This window comes from Engystomops pustulosus, chromosome 7, assembly GCF_040894005.1.
Source record: "Engystomops pustulosus chromosome 7, aEngPut4.maternal, whole genome shotgun sequence".
Lineage (NCBI taxonomy): Eukaryota > Metazoa > Chordata > Amphibia > Anura > Leptodactylidae > Engystomops > Engystomops pustulosus.
Genome location: NC_092417.1, coordinates 9577272 through 9602569, shown reverse-complemented (window position 1 = coordinate 9602569; position 25298 = coordinate 9577272). Strand labels below are relative to the sequence as shown.

Below are 25298 nucleotides of genomic sequence, written 5' to 3'. Positions count from 1 at the left end.
GCTGCCACAGAACATCTACACGCACACCTCAGCTGCCACAGAATATGTGGAATGGGACTCAAGAGGTGTACAGTTGTGGGGACATAAGACAGCGGATGGGTTCGGATATATCTGCCTAGGGGTAGTGCGGATACAATAGGTGGACACTGATATTTGTAGGTTTGTAAGGGCCATGTGTCCAAACCTGCAAACGTGGTTGAGGTACCCAGGATAGATAGATACAATGGCCAAAATGTCTTTGATCCAAGGCCGATATTGCCTGTTTTCTCACCTAGAAAGATTGGAGTTTGTTATATTTATCACCATTATGCTTCAACTTGAAGAGACAAAATATAATTACAAATTCTGAAAATATCATTGTATGTTTTATATATATTTAGTTAGCATTTTATTGCATGAAATTTGTATTTGACCAGCTATCAACCAGCAGGAATTCTGGTGTTCTTAGATCCGTTGGGACACATTTACAGAGGTTCTTGCACCAGTTTTCAGTCAGGCTTTGCATGTTCTTTTAGGTACAAACTGTTTGCACACAAAGTGTCAGCACCACAATTGCGCTCTTTTGTGGCACAGCTGCACTAGGCATCTTGCAGCACAAATTAGGGCATGTCCTATGTTAAAGTTGCACCAGAAAAAAGTTGGTGCCCTCTGTCGGGGAAGTGAAGGGAGTGACAGAATCATGAAAAACATGCAACATAAATCCTGAATCTCCTGACTTTGTGGGAATTATGTGTCTCTGAGTTGAAGTGTGCATCTCCATTCTTTGAGGGGAGGAAACCTGTATATAATACATATTTTCTCCTCTGTACATATTCTCAATAAATGTAGGTGATCATGTAGATGATGGTAATCATAACAATCAAACCCTTTGGTGGAGATTGGTTAAAAGTGTCTGTGAGCAAAGTTATTCCAATTGTCCATGGCAACCAATCAGAGCTAAGCTTTCATTTTCTTGCATCAGTTTATAAAATTAAAGCTGAGCTCTGATTGGTTGCTTTGAACTGTTTTCATAGTATCATAGTATATAAAGCTGTAAAACGATGCACATCCATAAAGTCCAACCTATAAGAATTAAACAAATGTTTTGCCCCATAACCCCTGATATTTTTTCTCTCCAGAAAGTCACCCAGGCCTCTCTTGAACATGTACATAGAGCAGGGCCGGATTAAGGTTGGTGGGGGCCCCATGGCGCAAAATCTGGTGGAGGCCCCCACTAAGTGTAGCGTACACACACGTCCTCCTGCTTCCTTTCCACTATCCCAGCAGTAACACAGCTATATACAGCCGCCTCACCCCCATACGTTCTTGTGAATGTACCCTTATACAGACATGTTTATACAATTACCCACATTTATTTACATATACCGACACACACATAAAGTTCTAAACTCATATACTTGCACCCATATATACACAAAAGTATACACTTATACACACACATTTATGCACTCATATACATTTATAAACTAATACACGGAGTATAAACAAACTCATAAAGTATATACACACTTACAGCAAATACACACACATTCAGTATATACAGCATTTACACACATATGGGAAATACACACACATTCAGTATATAGAGCATATACATACATTCCATATACACAGTATATACAAAAACCACATAATTCACATATATATAAATGTACACACATATATGCTTATATAAATATATGCGTGTATATACACAGTAGATGCATATATACACAGTATATACACAGTAGATGCATATATACACAGTATATACATATATATACAGTAGATACATAAATACACAGTATATACATATATACACATATACACTGTATATACATATATATATACACAAAAAAACACATATGTATATACTTACCTGTTAGGGTGACCGTGTGACCTGTTTGGGTGGGTGGGGGGTCTTGCCGGTGCTTGTTTGCCAGGGGGGAAGGGGGTGGGTAGTCGCCCGGTTGCTTGTTTAGCTGGGAAGGGGAGGGGGGGTTGGCGGTGAATGTTCGTGCGGGGAGTGGGGGGGAGGTTGAGCGGGGGGAGGGGAGCCGGAGGCGGTGTTGAGCCGGGAGCGTGCGGAGCGGGGAGCTGGGAGCCGGAGGCGGTGTTGAGCCGGGAGTGAGCAGAGCGGGGGGCGGGATTTGTGGGGTTGCTTTTTTAGGCGGGCCTGGAAGCAGTCACCTGTGCAGGGGGGGCGGAGTGGTGCCAAAGGGCAGGTGGCTCGCCATGCAGTAGGATGAGTGGCCGGGCAGTTTATGCAGGGGCTGGAGGGCCGGGGAGGTGCAATTTGGTGGGGGCCCCTAGGGGGGACGAGATGGCGGGGACCCCGGGGCTCGAGCCCCGCCTATAATCCGGCCCTGACATAGAATCCGCCATAACAACCTCCTGCGGCAGAGAGTTCCATAATCTCACTGCTCTTACATTAAAGAATCCTTGTCTATGGCTACTGTTTTGCTCTCAGACATTTTTTATGAATAAGGCACATTGTGCACTATTCACGTTTAATTTAAAAAAAAAATTTAAATAAACATTCCTGAACTATATCGATATTAGCAATACAATTATACTATTTTTTAAAAAATGTCAATTTGATTTATTATTGTTCCAGGTATTAAAACTTGTCTACAAAAATGCCTTCCTGTATAATTAAAGGCTGTCAGCATACATGGAAACAAAAAAATGCAAATGTCATTATGCATGCGTTTCCTAAAGAGAAGACCGCTATTAGACTTTGGCTTTCTCAAGCACCAGAGCATTTTCATAATCTAGAAGAACTAGCTGACAGAATACATGCCAACAAAGCAAATGATGTATATCGCATGTGTTCTAAGCATTTTGCAGATGACCAATATTTTCATGAGAATACCAAACGTCGGCTGCGCCCAAATGCGGTGCCATCAATTTTCCCAATAAAAAAGTCACCTGAGTTAGATGATGATGCTTTCAATAAAAGACCTTTAAAACGCAAGCGCTCATCTAAAAGTTATTCAGAAAAAGGCATGGTAGATATTGGTATAAACACCGATGTGTTTCTCCATAAAATATGCCGTGCTGTTGGGACAGATCCTTCGTATGGAAAAAAGGATGCATCTACACAGACAATGCCCCAGAAAGGCATTTCAAAGGCTTGTATGTGTGATTTACAAAAATCGGATGCATTATTACCAGAAAAAGTCACCACAAGCTTTTCAAATCTTCCACCTATATCCGAAGATACAGATTCTTGGAGCAGCATTGATGAGAGCAGAGAGGAGGTAGATGATACATTATATTTAGAAGACTCTGACCTAGAAGACGAAGATTCCCAGGAATCTTCATCCGATGATGACGATTTGATGGAGGAAGGAAAGTTTGAAGAAATCATCTATGATTCACCTGACCTGGCAAATGAACCAAAATTTATAATCTTTAAAAGCAGTTTGCACAAACTGTTGTCACTGATTCCTTGCCAGTTTACAAAATCCTGCCATTCTAGCCTTACACATGTGCATTTTAAAAAAATAGGTTCAATGCTTATTATTGATGCTCGCTGCACAAATGGACATGTATCAACATTGTGGCATAGCCAGCCGAGTTCCAACCGGTTTCCTATTGGCAATGTTGCCCTGGCTAGCGCTGTTATTTTAAGTGGGTCAAGTTTTTTAAAAGTAAGCAATTTTTTAAATATTCTAAATATCAGTATGATATCTCATTCAACATATTATAGATATCAAAGACGATTTCTATTCCCTACCATACACCATCATTGGCTAACAGAAAAATCTAAAGTAATAGAAAGCTTGAGAAATACACCTATCTGCCTAGTGGGTGATGGCCAGGCAGACAGTCCAGGCTTTTGCGCAAAATACTGCACTTATACCCTGATAGAGGCAAAATCCAACAAAATTGTGGGTTTTAATGTGCAACAAATAATTCCACCAATTACATCTGTTTGCCTTGAAAAAATTGCCTTCCAAAAAACTTTAGAGGACTTACTATCTGAAAATGTGAATGTGAGGATTGTGGCTACCGATCGTCACATGGGAATAAGAAAATTAATAAGAGAAGAGTACAGTCATATTTTGCACCAGTTTGACATCTGGCATGTTGCTAAATCTGTTGGCCAAAAAATTTTATGTGCCTCAAAATTAAAAAACTGTCACGAACTGGCAAATTGGGTTGCACCGGTCAAGAATCATCTATGGTGGTGTGCGAAGCATTGCAATAAGGATCCTAATATGCTTGTTGCCCAGTGGCAGTCTGCAAAATACCATGTGGTTAATGTTCACGAGTGGCCTAATAATGCATTATACCCAAAATGTCACCATGATCAACTTCCTGAGGATACCAAATGGTTAAAAATAAATTCTCTCCCCCATGAAAGATTGAAAAGTGTTATCGATAATCCAACCCTCCTGCGTGATATTCGTCATCTAACATTTTTCTGCCACACAGGAAATTTAGAAATCTTTCACAGTACAACATTAAAATACAGGCCTAAAAGAATTCATTATAATCATGATTCAATGGTTGCCCGAACTGAGCTCTCCGCATTAGATCACAACTATAATGTAGGACGAAGGCAGGCCACAGCAAGGGGCTTTGATGGAGAAGAAAAAGAGAAATATAGAGTGGAGTACTCCAAGGCCAGGCGATCATGGGTTGTGAAAAAATTATACGAGCCAAAATCGAATGAATTTTTAAAACCTATCCTCAATGATGTCCTAGGTGCTGTGGCAGGAGAGAAACTATTTCATTGGGAATCAGCAAGGGGAATTCTTCCTGTAAATATTGCTCCAGTGGAGAAGCCATGCAAAGAGGAGCTTATTCAAAAATTTAAATCACGGTTTTAAATTGTTTTATTGTATGCAATGATAGTTTTTAATATATTTATTGTTGTATGATAATTATAGTGTAAATTATATATTTTATGTGTTGTAATAGATTTATATGTTTTTAGAAGTCATCGTTAGGAGATGGCATGGGGTGTTCATCTTATAATACTGGATGGGGTGTTTATCTGCGAAGATGAAAAAAAAACAGGCAATCTGTTTAGCCTCAGGAAACCTAACTGGTTGAGGTCTTTAGTAACAACCTATTGGGGCCTATTTTTTTGGAATGGTGGGTAGGCAGGTAGTGGGACCTGCCATTCCCTCCCCACTCCAGTAAGGGGTAGGATAAGTGTGTGTACCTTATAAGACTTTTTCACATGTAAGTTTAATTTAACATTTTCGGTTTGCTCTTTATTTATAGTGGTTAATAATACAATACGATACAAATGTTTATCTTTTATACACAGTGTTCAGGCAAATTGTTACAAACAGATAGGGCTACAGGTTCAGTAACATACACGTTACATTGGGATGGCAAGACTACATTTAATTTGCTTCTTGCTTAGGGTCTTAGTTACATACATACAATATTGACATATATGATCGTAAGGCAATACTTGTTGTAACTTACATCTGTCTGTTGCTCCTGCGCATCCTGCGCATCTGTTGACAGCGCATCAAGCTGGCTGTCAACCATGAGCTCATAGATAAAGTGCATCACTCCCATACAGGGCGATACGTTACCGTGGTGGTGGGGAGGCATGGAAGATTTGGGATAGGGCGGGGGGGGGGGGTGCAGAGGTGATAGTTCTGGGCTTTCTGGTACAAGAACTTACATTCCAGAGTCAGAATCAGGTGCCGTGTGCAGCCAGGTTATGGTGCCCTAGTGCACTTGAGGTTTAACACTTCAATGATGCCTGGGGTTTGGGTGGACGTAAGGCCTGTGCTGGCGCTTTTGTTGTGGCATCGGTGTTCACAGTCACTTTTGGTCATTGGTGCTCCCATTCAGATAATGTTTCTGGTGGTATTGGTTCCAGTTGGTTGCGAGGTTTGGTGGAGGGGGCATTGCGCTTGTTTAGTCCATTTTAATTGATGGTACGTGTGGGGACTATAGGTGGTGTGAGTCCATTGATAGGCGTAAATTATTATGCGACATGACCAACTTGGCGTTCCTTAGAGGGCAGTCATTGTGCGGCCAGTTTGTGGCCCCTGGTCATCTTCTCTACCCCATTTTTGCTGGTTACGGGGCAGAGGGGATGGAGCCCGAGGCTCAGCAGCCACCATACATGCCCTGTGGTACTTGGCCCTTTAAACCAGCACTGCAGCTATCTCTGCTGATCGTGTTCTCCTTACTTGTCACTGGATGATATGCTGTGTGCCAGCTGAACCTAACCACTCCGCTTGAGTGGCGGGCTGCCCACTTGTTAACCCCTAGGCGCACCTGGACGTTATAGTACGTCCCCGGGGCTAGATGCTTAGCGCACGGGGACGTTCTATAACGTCCTGCTTCTGGCACCGGCTCACGAACGGAGCCGGTACCAGAAGCAGCGGCTGTCAGCTGTCTAGTACTGCTGACAGCCTGCGCTAACACCCGCGATCGGAGCCGGCTCCGATCGCGCGTGTTAACCCCTTACACGCCGCGGTCAAACATGACCGCGGCGTGTAACGGTGTTAGCGCTGTGGATCGGATCCCCCGTGCCGCTTACCGGGGGATCCGATCCTCTTCCGGGCAGCTCCGAGGACTGGCATGTGCCCCGGAGCTGCCCGGTCTCCATGGCAGCCAGACCCCTTCCGGGTCTGGCTGTAAACTGTCTGAGCATGCGCAAGCTTGCTCAGACAGTTTACACTGCTCTACAATAAAATAGTATTGTAGAGCAGTGTATTGAACTTAAACCAGTGATCAGAGCATCACTGGTTTAAGTTCAAGTATGTATAAGTAAAAATATGCAAAAACAGTTAACACTACACATTATAATAAATAAAAAATTAATACATAAAAATATAAGCCCCTAAAATGTCACTTTCCCATAAAAAAAACTTAATAAAGTATAAAAAACATAAAAACACAAAAAAACCCCGCATATTTGGTATTGCCGCGTCCGTAACAATCTGCATAATAAAACAGAATCGTTACTGGACCCGCACGGTAAACGCCGGAGGAAAAAAACGCAAAAAACATTCCGAAAAAAGATAATTTTTAATTAATACCCTATAAAAAATGCTCTAAAAAGTGATTTAAAAAATGTTATGCACTCCAAAATAAGCCCACTAAAAAGAACAACTCTTCTCGCAAAAAATAAGCCCCTAACAAGATTTATCTGCCAAAAAATAAAAAAGTTATGCATATGAAAAGATGGTGATGCTAAAATGAATAAGATTTTCTCCAAATTAGTTTTTATTCAGTACAATTGAATAAAATACACAAAACCCCCACATATTTGGTATCCCTGCGTCCGTAACAATCTGTATAATAAAACAGAATCGTTATTAGATCCGCAAAGTGAACCCCGTAAAAAACAACCTAAAAAAACTCTCTCTGCTAAAGATGATTTTTTATTAATGCCCTTTAAAAATGCTCTAAAAAAGTGATTTTAAAAAGTTACGCAATCTAAAATAAGACCACTAAAAAGAGCAATCATTCTTGCAAAAAATAAGCCCTTAAACAGATTTTTGAGGTGAAAAATAAAAAAGTTATGCATATGAAAGACGGTGATGCTAAAATTAACAACAATTTTGCCAAATTACTTTTTATACAGTAAAAATGGGAAAAAATAAAAAAATATATATAAATGAAGTATTTTCATAAACGTGGCGACCCAAAGAATAAAAATAATATACTATTTTCATGGTATGGTTAACGGCCAAAAAAAAAAAAACACATAAAAATTTTCCTAAAAATTGATGATTTTCATTTCCTCCACCAACAAAGAGTTAATTAAATCTCACCAATTAGCTATAGATGCCCCAAAATTATGTATTAGAAAAGTGCATCTCATGTGGCAAAAGAAATAAGCCCCTATAGGTGCACAATAAAAAAAAGAAAAAAATTATAGCCTGTACAATGTGACAGCAAATCTGATTTGAATGGCGCCTCCTTCCCTTCTATGCCCGGCCGTGCGCCCATACAGCAGGTTACCACCACATATGGGGTATCCGTGTACTCGGGAGAAATTGGGTAACAAACTTTGTGGAGCCTTTATTCATTTTATCCATTAGAAATGTAAAATTTTCCACCCAAAATGAGTGTATTGTGAAAAAATATTACAATTTGCAGACTCCACCTCCATTTTGTTTTAACCCCTATAAAACACGTAAAGGGTTAACAAACTTCTTAAAAGTGGTTTTTCATATGTTGAGGGGTGTAGTTTCCACAATGGGGTAATTTACGAGTCTTGCTATTATTTAGGCCTCTCAGTGTCAATTAGAAGTTGAGCAGGTCCATCTAAATACAGGTTTTGGCGATTTTACAAAAAATGTGAAAAATGGCACCCAAATTCTGAGCCTCATAACATTCTAGTAAAATATGTGGAATCTTAAAAAACCATGCCAACATAAAGCAGACATTTGGGAAATGTAAGTTATGAATTTATTTGGGTGCTATGACTTTCTGAATCAAAAGTAGAGAATTTAGAACGTTGAAAATAAAGAATTTTTCAAAATTTTTGCCAAATTTTGTTTTTTTTCATAACTAAACGCAAAAGATTTCATCCAAATTTTTAAACTAATTTGAAGTACAATGTGTCACGAGAAAACAATCTCAAAATCCCCTGGATATCTCACAGCGTTCCCACGCTATAACCACTTATAGTGACACAGGCCAGATTTGAAAAATGGGGCTGCGTCCTTTAGGCCAAAAGATGCTGTGTCCCGTAGGGGTTAATGGTGCAGGAGGTTTGTCAGGTTAAGGAGTGCCGCTGGTTGGTGGCGTTGCTCCATCCAGAGGGAGCAGGGTCCACTGTCACTCCAGTCTGCTGCAGAGTTGAGAGAAGACTGCTATGATGCTTGTAAAATGTGCATATACACTGACATATACATATGTTCTCAAGGAATGGAAGTGGTTCTTTTGCCTCTTGTCATTGTTTATGTCAACAGAGTTGAGAAGGCTATAAGATACTCACTAAGATGCTCACTATGGGAGAAGAAAGGGGCACAAAAATTGGAACATTTTTTCCTTTACAAAATATATTGCAAAGTTTACTATTATCACCTGCACTTGGGTTGTAATTATGTGCAGACACAATTTTTATGTTCTACATTTAGGTTTTGTCTTGTTATATACCAGTGTACTAAATGTTTTTTCAATTGTTTACTATTATTTAAAATATATAGCGGTCGACCTTTAAAACAATGTTGCCTGTGACATATTCCTAATTATTGAGGACTATTGTGTCAGCTTTGCTAAACTTATACACTATCTACAGATTTTTAGAGGTCAACTATTTTCTCTCATTCCGTTTACAAGGAAATCTACCATCAAAATTAATCATGATATACCAGGAACACTTACTCATAGATCCAGGCACTGTGACTGTGGTAATCATCTTATATTTGTTATCTGTGGTCTCCTACCTTCTAATATCAACTTTTATAATTATGAGCTATAAGTGTCCCTGCGGGAGTTACCAGAGAACCTCTGTGCTGTAGCTTTACAGGCTGTTACACTGTGAATGAGCACTTCCCTCCTCCTACTGTGTGATATTACATCAGGCAAAGGAAGGGGGAAGTGCTGAGGGATTATATTATAGTGTGACAGCCTGTGGAGCTACAGCATGGAGGAGCTCTGTAAAAATCCCCATCTATCGTTGGCATAAATATAAAAGTTCATTTTAGATGGAAGATTACCACAGTCCCTGTGCCTGGATCTATGAGTAAGTGCACTTTATTTTATCATGATGGATTTTGATGGTAGATTTCCTTTGAATGGACAGAGCATAGGAGTGGACAACCACCTGTGGTGTAATGTACCCTCTTTGTGATTGCCAGTCAAACCAAAACTATTCTTACTAAATGTTTGAATATTTATGTGACATGTATCCGATCACAACCCGGTAATAAAGTTTTATTATTAAACAATATTGCACACTTTGTTATCACAATTGTTACCCTTCACTAACAATTACAGCTAAAATATGGTCTAGAATATTTTTAAATATAAATTTGCATATTATTACACTATAGGTTAAAATATATATTGGAAACACCACAAGAGTATAAAATAGAAGAGACTATAAAATAAATAAACAGAAACTTATGTAGAATCTTAACACATTTTATTTAAAAATTTTAACATAAAAGTGTCATGCAAAAACATATCAAACCAGCCTCAGAAGTTTAGGTCCATATCAAATAAATCTGGATTAACATCAAAGTAATATTGGAAACCTGTGTATTGTCCATTTGGATCTGGGTAAAACAGCGATATGAGGCCAGACGCAATGCTCTGTGTGGAAGAATAAAAGTTAAAATATTAACAGCGATATATCTGCCCCGCGGTCATAATCATCTGAGTCAGAATCTTCTCCACAGAAATAGCAAATTGTGGCAGTAAAAATAATATTACATCATGCAGTAAACAAGGGATACACAATCCTTTTCTTCGCCTCCTCAGAAAGTTCAAACCATAGGACTGACCCTGTCGCCGGTGACCCGCTTCACCCCTTGTTGCAGATGCCACCATATACCCCAGACCAAACTGTAGTTGGCAATGCCAAACAATGACCCCCGTTTTCCTGCAAACCAAGCCAAACTGTGGATCATACCAACACCCCTCCTAACCGGACTGTGGCTAACACCACAAAAAAGCCTCTTCCCGGACCAGTACCCACTGCACATACACCGTACACTCAATACACACTGCACATACACCGTACATTCAATACACACTGCACATACACCGTACACTTAGTGCACAGTGTATGTGCAGAGTGTGCTGAGTGCACGGTGTATGTGCAGTGGTTACCCAGTGTACGGTGTATGTGCAGTGGTTACCCAGTGCACGGTGTATGTGCAGTGGTTACCCAGTGCACGGTGTATGTGCAGTGGTTACCCAGTGCACGGTGTATGGGCAGTGGTTACCCAGTGCACGGTGTATGGGCAGTGGTTACCCAGTGCACGGTGTATGTGCAGTTGTTACCCAGTGTACGGTGTATGGGCAGTGGTTACCCAGTGTACGGTGTATGGGCAGTGGTTACCCAGTGCACGGTGTATGGGCAGTGTGCGGTGTATGGGCAGTGGTTACCCAGTGTACGGTGTATGGGCAGTGTGCATTGAGTGTGCGGTGTATGGGCAGTGTGCATTGAGTGTGCGGTGTATGTGCAGTGTGTACTCACTGCAGTGTGTACACACTGCACATACACTGTACACTCAGTACACACTACACACACACTATACACTCAGTACACACTACACACACACTTAGCATACATTGCACATACACTATACACTCAGTACACACTGCACATACACCGTACACGCAGTACACACTGCACATACACCGTACACTCAGTACACACTGCACACACACCATACACTCAGTACACACTGCACAAACACTATACACTCAGTACACACTGAACACACTCTATACACTCAGTACACACTGAACACACACTTAGCATACACTGCACATACACTATACACTCAGTACACACTGCGCTTACACTCAGTACACACTGCGCTTACACTCAGTACACACTGCGCTTACACTCAGTACACACTGCGCTTACACTCAGTACACACTGCGCTTACACTCAGTACACACTGCGCTTACACTCAGTACACACTGCGCTTACACTCAGTACACACTGCGCTTACACTCAGTACACACTGCGCTTACACTCAGTACACACTGCGCTTACACTCAGTACACACTGCGCTTACACTCAGTACACACTGCGCTTACACTCAGTACACACTGCGCTTACACTCAGTACACACTGCGCTTACACTCAGTACACACTGCGCTTACACTCAGTACACACTGCGCTTACACTCAGTACACACTGCGCTTACACTCAGTACACACTGCGCTTACACTCAGTACACACTGCGCTTACACTCAGTACACACTGCGCTTACACTCAGTACACACTGCGCTTACACTCAGTACACACTGCGCTTACACTCAGTACACACTGAGCATATACTCAGTACACACTGCGCATACACTCAGTACACACTGAGCATATACTCAGTACACACTGCGCATACACTCAGTACACACTGCGCATACACTATACACTCAGTACACACTGCGCATACACTTAGCACACACTGCACATACACCGTACACTCTGTACACACTGCACACACACTATACACTCTGTACACACTGCACACACACTATACACTCAGTACACACTGCACATACACCGTACACTCAATACACACTGCACATACACCGTACATTCAATACACACTGCACATACACCGTACACTTAGTGCACAGTGTATGTGCAGAGTGTGCTGAGTGTATGGTGTATGTGCAGTGGTTACCCAGTGCACGGTGTATGTGCAGTGGTTACCCAGTGTACGGTGTATGTGCAGTGGTTACCCAGTGCACGGTGTATGTGCAGTGGTTACCCAGTGCACGGTGTATGTGCAGTGGTTACCCAGTGCACGGTGTATGTGCAGTGGTTACCCAGTGCACGGTGTATGGGCAGTGGTTACCCAGTGCACGGTGTATGGGCAGTGGTTACCCAGTGCACGGTGTATGGGCAGTGGTTACCCAGTGTACGGTGTATGGGCAGTGGTTACCCAGTGCACGGTGTATGGGCAGTGTGCACTGAGTGTGCGGTGTATGGGCAGTGGTTACCCAGTGTACGGTGTATGGGCAGTGTGCATTGAGTGTGCGGTGTATGGGCAGTGTGCATTGAGTGTGCGGTGTATGGGCAGTGTGCATTGAGTGTGCGGTGTATGTGCAGTGTGTACTCACTGCAGTGTGTACACACTGCACATACACTGTACACTCAGTACACACTACACACACACTATACACTCAGTACACACTGAACACACACTTAGCATACATTGCACATACACTATACACTCAGTACACACTGCACATACACCGTACACGCAGTACACACTGCACATACACCGTACACTCAGTACACACTGCACATACACCGTACACTCAGTACACACTGCACATACACCGTACACTCAGTACACACTGCACACACACCGTACACTCAGTACACACTGCACACACACCGTACACTCAGTACACACTGCACACACACTATACACACTGAACACACTCTATACACTCAGTACACACTGAACACACTCTATACACTCAGTACTCACTGAACACACACTTAGCATACACTGCACATACACTATACACTCAGTACACACTGCACATACACCGTACACTCAGTACACACTGCACACACACTATACACACTCCACACACACTATACACTCGATACACACTGCACATACACTATACACTCAGTACACACTGAACCAACACTTAGCATACACTGCACATACACTATACACTCAGTACACACTGCACATACACTTAGCACACACTGCACATACACTCAGTACACACTGCACATACACTTAGCACACACTGCGCATACACTCAGTACACACTGCGCATACACTCAGTACACACTGCGCATACACTCAGTACACACTGCGCATACACTCAGTACACACTGCGCATACACTCAGTACACACTGCGCATACACTCAGTACACACTGCGCATACACTCAGTACACACTGCGCATACACTCAGTACACACTGCGCATACACTCAGTACACACTGAGCATACACTCAGTACACACTGAGCATACACTCAGTACACACTGAGCATACACTATACACTCAGTACACACTGCGCATACACTTAGCACACACTGCACATACACCGTACACTCTGTACACACACTATACACTCAATACACACTGCACACTCGATACACACTGCACATACACTATACACTCAATACACACTCCACACACACTATACACTCGATACACACTGCACATACACTATACACTCAGTACACACTGAACCAACACTTAGCATACACTGCACATACACTATACACTCAGTACACACTGCACATACACTTAGCACACACTGCACATACACTCAGTACACACTGCGCATACACTTAGCACACACTGCGCATACACTCAGTACACACTGCGCATACACTCAGTACACACTGCGCATACACTCAGTACACACTGCGCATACACTCAGTACTCACTGCGCATACACTATACACTCAGTACACACTGCGCATACACTTAGCACACACTGCACATGCACTGTACACTCAGTACACACTGCACACACACCTAGCATACACTGCGCTCAGTACACACTGCACATATACTATAAACTCAGTACATACTGCACATATACTATAAACTCAGTACATACTGCACATATACTATAAACTCAGTACATATACTATAAACTCAGCACACACTGCACATACACTTAGCACACACTGAACCTACATTATACACTCAGTACACACTGCAAATATTCTGTACATATTGCACATACTCTGTACACACATACTATACACTGCAGATTTACTCACCTGGTCCATTCGCGATCCAGCGACGGGTTCTCCGATGCTGGTTCGTGTCTTCCGGCGATTCACTAAGGTAGTGCGCCCGATTGTCCACCAGGTGTCGCTGCTGCGCTGAAGTCCGTCGGAGTTCACTGAAGTTCACCAAGCTAGCCTGGGTGCAGGTAACTGCATGTCAAGCGACACATTTTTTTAAAAAAATATGGCGGTTTTTTCGAATCCGACAGGTTTTCCGACGGCCACGACCCCCGATTTCTGTCGCGTGCATGCCGGCGCCGATGCGCCACAATCCGATCGCGTGCGCCGAAAACCCGGGGCAATTCAGGGAAAATCGGCGCTAAACGGTAAAATTCGGGCCTTTAGTAAATGACCCCCAATCTGTACACAATGCACATGCACTACGCATGGCATTAATTTTGGGGGGTAGTGGTGTCTCACATAGCCCCTTTAATCTGCTAATTTAACAGCTTTTGTGCAGGAAGCAGATTGGCCTTTCCTATGTGTATTGTAGCTCAGCAGCCATCTCAATAAATGGGCACTAACCTGCTATAGCCCAGCACTACCACTGCACAGTAGATGAAATTGTGTGCTTCTTGTTCAGTAAAATGAGCTATGAATCTAACAATCTGCTATTAAAGGGGTTTTCCCACAAATCGAGTTAGGTCCGATCCACAGGATCAGCAAGTTAGGCTCGATCCTGTGGATAGGGCCTAACTTTGAATCGTGGAAAAAACCCCTTTAAACTCTAGCATCATATGAAGAAGCATAAATATCAATTACCGCATCATATTCTGGACCGTGGCCAGGGTCTTCCTCGCTTGATTCCCCTTGCTGAGACAGCTTGAAGATGTAGTTAAAAGAATAGACATTTAGTTAATTTAATAATCAAACTTACATGACAAATTACTCAAAAATGTTTTCATTTACCTGTAAAGAAGAAATTGTAGTTTCTGATATGGTCAAAGATTCTTCATCATCCGTGTAATAATTTTGACTTGTTGCCTTCAAAAAATGATTGCATATGGCATGATGTAAACTAAGTGGTAATAGATGTGTAAGATAGAAAACAAATGATGTAGAGCGGCAACATGTAGAGGTAAAGCGGGTGCAGGTCTTAAAAAAGGTTCTGACACAAACCCCATTCAGCTGTAGCAAGTGAGGAAGCAGCACTCCAAGGAAAAAAAGTAGATGGCATAACCCCTTTAATAACAATTAATTGCACATAAACTTCTGACATCTCACAGGTTTTTTCCTTGTGCTCCGGTGATTCCTGGTTATTATCACTTGTCCTATCACTTCTGTGTTACTTGTGGAGCTTTATATGTATGACATTATGGTCCTATATTATCACACAGGGCTGTCAGGGGGGTGTATATACGGCGCCCCCTAGAGGTGATGGGGAATAACTCTGCACCTTCCTGTCCTGTAAGACTTTGGGTGCTGGAGATGATATGTGGGTGCAGGGTGCCCCCATCATGTATTACCGGATCACAGAGATAAGAGAAGGACAAGGCCGGGGCTCGTCATCCACAGCTCAGTGTCTCCTCTCCAGTCCTGGAATATTGGATGTGACCTCTGGGGGGCGCTATAGTCAGCTCCTAATAATGAGATGATTCTGTATCTTCCTCTCCTCTATATTTATGGCGGACGGTTATTACAAGATTTCTGGACTTGGTTCCTGTATACATTGTATATCTATAGATTATTAGGGAGAATCTTCTGGAAATAGCAGACACAGGAGAGGATTAGATACACGGCTCAGCAGTATCACACAGGAGAGGATTAGATACACCGCTCAGCAGTATCACACAGGAGAGGATTAGATACACAGCTCAGCAGTATCACACAGGAGAGGATTAGATACACAGCTCAGCAGTATCACACAGGAGAGGATTAGATACACAGCTCAGCAGACAGTATCACACAGGGTAGGATTAGATACACAGCTCAGCAGTATCACACAGGATAGGATTAGATACACGGCTCAGCAGACAGTATCACACAGGAGAGGATTAGATACACAGCTCAGCAGACAGTATCACAAAGGAGATCAGATACACAGCTGAGCAGTATCACACAGGATAGGATTAGATACACGGCTCAGCTGTATCACACAGGATAGGATTAGATACACAGCTCAGCAGGCAGTATCACACAGGATAGGATTAGATACACAGCTCAGCAGTATCACACAGGAGGGGATTAGATACACAGCTCAGCAGTATCTCACAGGAGAGGATAAGATACACAGCTCAGCAGTATCACACAGGAGAGGATTAGATACACAGCTCAGCAGCATCACACAGGAGAGGATTAGATACACAGCTCAGCAGTATCACACAGGAGAGGATTAGATACACAGCTCAGCACACAGTATCACACAGGAGAGGATTAGATACACGGCTCAGCACACAGTATCACACAGGAGAGGATTAGATACACTGCTCAGCAGTATCACACAGGAGAGGATTAGATACACAGCTCAGCAGTATCACACAGGATAGGATTAGATACACTGCTCAGCAGTATCACACAGGACAGGATTAGATACACTGCTCAGCAGTATCACACAGGATAGGATTAGATACACAGCTCAGCTGTATCACACAGGAGAGGATTAGAAACACAGCTCAGCAGACAGTATCACACAGGATAGGATTAGATACACAGCTCAGCAGACAGTATCACACAGGAGAGGATTAGAAACACAGCTCAGCAGTATCACACAGGAGAGGATTAGATACACAGCTCAGCAGTCAGTATCACACAGGATAGGATTAGATACACAGCTCAGCAGTATCACACAGGAGAGGATTAGATACACAGCTCAGCAGTCAGTATCACACAGGATAGGATTAGATACACAGCTCAGCAGTATCACACAGGAGAGGATTAGAAACACAGCTCAGCAGTATCACACAGGAGAGGATTAGATACACAGCTCAGCAGTCAGTATCACACAGGAGATTAGATACACAGCTCAGCAGTATCACACAGGATAGGATTAGATACACGGCTCAGCAGACAGAATCACACAGGAGAGGATTAGATACACAGCTCAGCAGTATCACACAGGAGAGGATTAGATACACAGCTCAGCAGTATCACACAGGAGAGGATTAGATACACAGCTCAGCAGTATCACACAGGAGAGGATTAGATACACAGCTCAGCAGACAGTATCACAAAGGAGATCAGATACACAGCTGAGCAGTATCACACAGGATAGGATTAGATACACGGCTCAGCTGTATCACACAGGATAGGATTAGATACACAGCTCAGCAGGCAGTATCACACAGGAGAGGATTAGATACACAGCTCAGCAGTATCACACAGGAGAGGATTAGATACACGGCTCAGCTGTATCACAAAGGAGAGGATTAGATACACAGCTCCGCAGACAGTATCACAAAGGAGATCAGATACACAGCTGAGCAGTATCACACAGGAGAGGATTAGAAACAAAGCTCAGCAGTATCACACAGGAGAGGATTAGATACACAGCTCAGCAGTATCACACAGGAGAGGATTAGATACACAGCTCAGCAGTATCACACAGGAGAGGATTAGATACACCGCTCAGCAGTATCACACAGGAGAGGATTAGATACACAGCTCAGCAGTATCACACAGGAGAGGATTAGATACACAGCTCAGCAGTATCACACAGGAGAGGATTAGATACACAGCTCAGCAGTATCACACAGGAGAGGATTAGATACACAGCTGAGCAGTATCACACAGGATAGGATTAGATACACAGCTCAGCAGGCAGTATCACACAGGATAGGATTAGATACACAGCTCAGCAGTATCACACAGGAGAGGATTAGATACACAGCTCAGCAGTATCACACAGGAGAGGATTAGATACACAGCTCAGCAGTATCACACAGGATGGGATTAGATACACAGCTCAGCAGTATCACACAGGAAAGCATTAGATACACAGCTCAGCAGTATCACACAGGAGAGGGATACAAAGTGTCTATTACCCAGAGAAACTTCATTATATCTTATACTTACTGTAATCCCTCCAACCTGCAGAGACCGGACAGAGCTTCCAGCAGGACACTGAGGTCAGGACCAGCCAGGCGGTTACCAGACAGGACACGGAGGTCAGGACCAGGCAGGCGGTTACCAGACAGGACAAGTATCTCCAGGTCCGGATTATTCCCCAACGGGACGCAGGACGTGTCTGGGAGAACATTATTATCCAACCTGTAAGAATAAGAGGAGATGTGAGAGAGGTGTCCGCAGACTGTATCACACAGGATAGGATTAGATACACAGCTCAGCAGTCAGTATCACACAGGATAGGATTAGATACACAACTCAGCAGACAGTATCACACAGGATAGGATTAGATACACAGCTCAGCAGACAGTATCACACAGGATAGGATTAGATACACAGCTCCGCAGGCAGTATCACACACAATAGGATTAGATACACAGCTCAGCAGACAGTATCACACAGGATGGGATTAGATACACAGCTCCGCAGGCAGTATCACACACAATGGGATTAGATACACAGCTCAGCAGACCGTATCACACAGGAGAGGATTAGATACACAGCTGAGCAGTATCACACAGGAGAGGATTAGATACACAGCTGGGCAGTACCACACAGGATAGGATTAGATACACAGCTCAGCAGACAGTATCACACAGGAGAGGATTACATACACAGCTGAGCAGTACCACACAGGAGAGGATTAGTTACACAGCTCAGCAGGCAGTATCACACAGGATGGGATTAGATACACAGCTCAGCAGTCAGTATCACACAGGATAGGATTAGATACACAGCTCAGCAGTATCACACAGGAGAGGATTAGATACACAGCTGAGCAGTACCACACAGGATAGGATTAGATACACAGCTCAGAAGACAGTATCACACAGGAGAGGATTAGATACACAGATCAGCAGTCAGTATCACACAGGATAGGATTAGATACACAGCTGAGCAGTATCACACAGGAGAGGATTAGATACACAGCTGGGCAGTACCACACAGGATAGGATTAGATACACAGCTCAGCAGACAGTATCACACAGGAGAGGATTAGATACACAGCTCCGCAGGCAGTATCACACAGGATGGGATTAGATACACAGCTCAGCAGTCAGTATCACACAGGATAGGATTAGATACACAGCTCAGCAGGCAGTATTACACAGAATAGGATTAGATACACAGCTCAGCAGTATCACACAGGAGAGGATTAAATACACAGCTCAGCAGTATCACACAGGAGAGGATTAGATACACAGCTCAGCAGTATCACACAGGAGAGGATTAGATACACAGCTCAGCAGTATCACACAGGAGAGGATTAGATACACGGCTCAGCTGTATCACACAGGAGAGGATTAGATACACAGCTCAGCAGTATCACACAGGAGAGGATTAGATACACAGCTCAGCAGGCGGTATCACACAGGAAAGGATTAGATACACAGCTCAGCAGTATCACACAGGAGAGGATTAGATACACAGCTCAGCAGTATCACACAGGAGACGGATACAAAGTGTCTATTACCCAGAGAAACTTCATTATATCTTATACTTACTATAATTTCTCCAACCTGCGGAGACCGGACAGAGCTTCCAGCAGGACACTGAGGTCAGGACCAGCCAGGCGGTTACCAGACAGGTCCAGTGTCTTCAGGTCCGGATTATTCCTTATTACAGAAGCCAACGGGACGAAGGACGTGTCCGGGAGATTATTATGGGACAAACTGTAAGAATAAGAGGAGATGTGAGGGACGTATCCGCAGACTGTATCACACAGGGGAGGATTAGATACACATCTCAGCAGTATCACACAGGAGAGGATTAGATACACGGCTCAGCAGTATCACACAGGAGAGGATTAGATACACAGCTCAGAAGACTGTATCACATAGAATAGAATTAGATACACAGCTCATCAGGCAGTATCACACAGGATAGGATTAGATACACAGCTTGTGAGGGAATAGAATCCATTTTCTGTTGTGTTCTCACACTATGGGGCAGATTTATCAAGTGTCTGAAAGTCAGAATATTTCCAATTGCCCATGGCAACCAATCACAGCTCCCCTTTAAAATATTCATGAGCACTGGTGAAATGAAAGCTGAGCTGTGATTGGTTGCCATGGGCAACTGGAAATATTCTGACTTTCAGACTGCTTGATAAATCTGCCCCTATGTATCTTTACATTGCCTCTATGCATAGTACCATCCCCCGCGCACAAAGATCATTTTACACTGATACATCCTATTCAAGGCAATTGGAATGCGGACATGCTCAGTAGGTTCCTTTGTCCCAAGAACCTATAAAAACTCTCTCTTGACTAAATAAAGTGGAATTCTCTCAAACATGTGAAGGTCTGAGAGATTCACCGAGCAGCTCGTACTATACAATGATTTGGAAACACATCACATCCGAGTAAGGAGATATTTCTCTAACAAATTGGCGTCCGAACAGGGACAGGGTTTGCATGACGCCTATCGGACAACTTGGGGATCATCCTTTCAGGACAGACAGACCATGCAGCTGCACAAAAAGGTAGGAAGCTTATTTTTACAATTTGCTCTGTCTCTCCTTGTTTGGATTGTCCCATGTCCGGTGAGTTGCATGCCTATATTGCCCAGTCCAAAGAATCTTGTTATTTTATTTTGAAAACTCCATGTGATGTGTGGTAGTGTATATGGGTATTGTGTGAGTTTGAACATGTGTGTTTGATAGCGCTTTGTTGTGATACTGTACTGTACTAGTTTTAGGAAAGTAACATCCTAGAATAGCCCCTAACTAAAGAGTCAGCCTTGAAAAGTAGTTGGTGGATCGTAATTCACTTGAGACAAAGGAGACTGAGTTTGGACAGTCAGACTTTATACATTTTTTTTGTGGTAGGATCCCAATCTGCTTGAAGGAAAGGGACTAGCTCAGTCATACTTGACGGCCAAAAGTTTAGGAAAAAATCAAATAAAAGTGGTTAAAACTGCCCTAAGGAAGAGAGACTGTGTGTGTGTCGGCACTAGAGATAATATAGAAAATTATGGGAAAATTGCTAGGTAGGATGAGAGGCAATTTGGAGGGAAACCCGCAGTACAGATCGTGAGAGAGAGAGGGAAAAGAGGCTGTAAAAGGATGTCAGAGAATGTTGAAAAGGACAAAGAATGCCAAAAGATGGTTGTTTGGAAGTTAGCAAATGGAAAGGTTCTTTAAAGAGCAAAAGGCTGGTTGCATGATAATGATACGACGGAAATTGCAAGTGGATAGAAGAAAGTTACAGAGGAAGTGACCAGAGGAGGTTATAAAGAAACATAGGAAATCGTGTGTTGTATGAGTGTTATGACGATGACGAACGAAAAAAGTTGGACAGACAAAAGAGAGAGACAACATTCAGGAAAAGTTCTACCTCCACCCTAAAATGGTGGATGAATTGCAGAGTGTATAGAAACACCCAGACTGGTGGGAGACATGTACAGTGTGGCACCTAGACCCAACCCCCACACTGGAATACATCCAGTCATGACTAGATAAGAAAAAGTGTGGGCTCCCAACAGAACAAAGAATAGTGTTAATACTCCATTTACAGCTTCAGATGTTTCTCCTGTAGGGGGCAGATGTTTCTCACTTTGATATACTTTAGTAGACCAGTGGTATGGAGAATGATGCATTGCCTAAAGATCTTTGGATTTGCACCCACAGTCCGCTCAGCTGTATTTAACTGTATTTGGCGAATGCTGTAACTTTAGAGGACAACTAAGATATAGTACCCAGGGAATAAATGTAGGAGACTGTGCTGCTTATCTAAGAGTCACCTCTCAGAACTTCAAAGTCCAAAAACTGGGTAGTAACATATTTGTTACGGACCTTGGACTTCTGTGGGGAGAGCTCCTGGACGGTTGTGCAGTCCCAATTGGATTCCCTGAGCTGACCCTTGCCAGATACTGTAGATGTTCTAGGAGTTTATTACTTTATACAGTCCTGCAGATTATGGCAAAGATATAAAGATTTGTTTTGCCTATATCATGTATAGAGCTAATGGTATTTCATCAGAGTTGCCAGATGTGAGGAAAGTCCAGCACACAATCGTGGAGATTGTTCATTGCAGGTTTGGACGTGAGACTCCTTGTGATGAATGTTTAATAACATCAGAAATGTAGTGTAAAACTTTATAAATACACCTAAAGTTTGAAGGGTGTGGTCAAAAGTTTTAGCAATCTGTGTAGGATGATACAGTGAACTTAGATGTTACAATGGTGTGTTAGATTCCTTCTTTGTTATCCTGGCATGCTGAGACACATAGTACTACAGAAACCACAGGGAGAAGGAGGGGGACACAGGAGGAGGAGGAGGGGGACAAGTGTTGGAATGTTAAAAGACAAAAGGAACAATGAGAATGTGTGTTCATTACTGAGGACTGATAACCCTGACGGCCCTAAGCAGATTTTGGGTTTGATTCGCTGCAACTTCTGTAATTCTAATGGTTTAACCAGGAGTAAAACCTTCCCATGACCCTACACTATTAGTCCTATTCCGCAGCTATGACTGAGATTATTATTAGGAGCTTTTTAGGCAAAAGGTATAACACTCCTAGAAGCCTCCTACGTCACTGGCTCTAGTGATGCTTTTGCTCAGTAACACTGTCCCTCAGCATGTGCCCCCAGTATGTGCCCCTATTATGACTGTATAGTTTTATAATAAGGTCTAAGGAATTTGTATGCTGTACGTCTCCTATCATACAGCATTGGTCCCAAAACTGTGTTCTTCTGCAGTATATTGCTCATTTTCTGTTGTTCTCATTTAAGTTTAAGCCAAGCACCTCAGAGGAGAGGAAACAGGCCGGAAGCTGCTGATCGTGTGTCACATGACAACCTGGACCCTTCTTGGTTTTGTATCCTACTGCTGCCTGTGTATATAAAGCTTCTGTAGTAGTTTTGGACTATCCTGTTACTATTTCACCTCTTCATGACTAGAAACCTCGGTTACAATGTGCCTTCTTCATGATGTATTACATTGAATCCAGCTCCACTACTTTCACTAGATTCAAAGGGGGGAGACATGAGGTAGACGGGTTGTATTTAATGATAAATGAACCAGTTATATTTTAATATGTCTAACCTGAATATATCACTAATCTGCATTTTAAGTTTTTTTGTAGATGGCTTTAGAAACCAGGAATGAGGTTAATTCTACATCAGATGTGCAGCGGTCACACAACATGAGGTAACAGCAGCAGAACCACTCCTGACCTACCTGTCTGTACAGGAGGCGGAGGTGAGGGCACTGATGGAGGGGGGTAAAGTGGCAGAGGGTAAGAATGTGACTTTTTTTGGATTTCTTAAGATTCCCGACCTGATATAGTAAGTACATTAACAACTATGAGACTTTAAAATAGCTGATAGAGGCCTTAGTGATACATAAAGGTCCATACTAGAAGGTAAAATCTTTAAAGCTCTAATAAATGAAGTGACCACTGGTTACCAGAAAGCCTAGGGGAAAGGAGCCTGGATCAGTACAGTCCGTGACCCTCGCTGGCCCAGTAGGTTTATCTATACTCACAGGTGAGGAAGCAAGACTGGAGTAACACTGGGACCCAATGGATGGAGGGTGGACTATGGCAAAGAGGTGACAAGCAATGTCTGCCAAGGGCCTTTTACCCTACGATGGTTCAGTGCACCCACAGGGTGAGACACCAGTCTAAGGCTATATTCACACTGTCGTTGCCCGCCCGCACCGTACCGTAGCGGGCAACGGCAGTGCACAGGGAGAGGAGGTGAGCGCAGCTCACCCCCGCCCCTCTCCATAGGAAGTAATGGCGAACGGCGCCGTACTACGGGTAAAGATAGGACAGGTCCTATCTTTTTCCCGGGTACGGAGCGGTACGGTGCCGCACGTGTGCAGCACCGTACCGCTCCCGTAGGGCGCCATGCGCCCATTGCAGTCTATGGAGGACGTATATCGGCCGTATATACGTCAGCCGTATATACGTCCTCCATACGTTAGTGTGAATATAGCCTAAGACTCTATATGCTCCGTGGTGGATAAGTGTTGAGTATCACGTAGATTCACTTTTGCTACTGTCCATTTACACAAGTATGTTTATATGTGCTTAGTACAATGTAGGGAGAGTAGTGAAGACCCTCATATATACACCCCGAAGCCGCTTTACCCCTTCCAGAGGTTGCAGATTGGCTAAGTACAGCTACCAAAGGTAAGTAGCTATGAACATGTGCTTGTGTGTGTGGACCTCTTTTCTGGGTAATCTGAACCCTATCCTGTAACTAAAGCAAAGACCACAGCCAGGGATCGAGGAATACGTTAGTCCACTTATTCTAGAGACTAAAGTACAAATCTCTATTGGGGTAATAATATAGTTGATGACAGTTCTAGGGATTAAATAGGCTTTTCACCTACTGAGGTTGTTTTATATAATTGCCCCATGGATGAACATATACTTCCCTAAGGTTGTTTAGAGGTGTCATAGAGAATTGGTGGGGTGTCCAAAACCTGCAGAAACATTTTTCTCAGATGCATAACCAAGTACAGGCGGTCCCCTACTTAAGAACACTCAACTTACATACGACCCATAGTTACAAACGGACCTCTGGATATTGGTAATTTATTGTACTTTACTCCTAGGCTACAATAAGCAGCTGAAACAGTTATCAAATGTGTCTGCAATGAAGCTTTAGTGTTACTCCTGATTCTTATAACACACACATCATATACACAATACACAGATACCACTATAAGGACACAGTATGGAGGTAATATCCCCATCACTGCCCCCTGTATACATGTAATGTACATAACACACATATCATATACACAATACACAGATACCACTATAAGGACACAGTATGGAGGTAATATCCCCATCACTGCCCCCTGTATACATGTAATGCACATAACACACATAT

The 25298-nt window shown here is 42.9% G+C and overlaps 1 protein-coding gene across 2 annotated transcripts in view; it reads right to left on the bottom strand.

Annotated features, from left to right (window-relative positions):
- Positions 1 to 10029: 10029 nt before the first annotated feature.
- Positions 10030 to 25298, bottom strand: part of LOC140069249 (uncharacterized) — a 159744-nt gene continuing 144475 nt past the window's right edge. For both annotated transcript variants that reach the window (XR_011848742.1, XR_011848743.1), the window contains exons 2-5: positions 19955 to 20122; positions 15297 to 15371; positions 15150 to 15209; positions 10030 to 10239 (exon numbers count right to left, since the gene is read on the bottom strand). The gene's annotated coding sequence lies outside the window, so the exon portion shown is untranslated. The remainder of the gene's footprint in view (positions 10240 to 15149; positions 15210 to 15296; positions 15372 to 19954; positions 20123 to 25298) is intronic.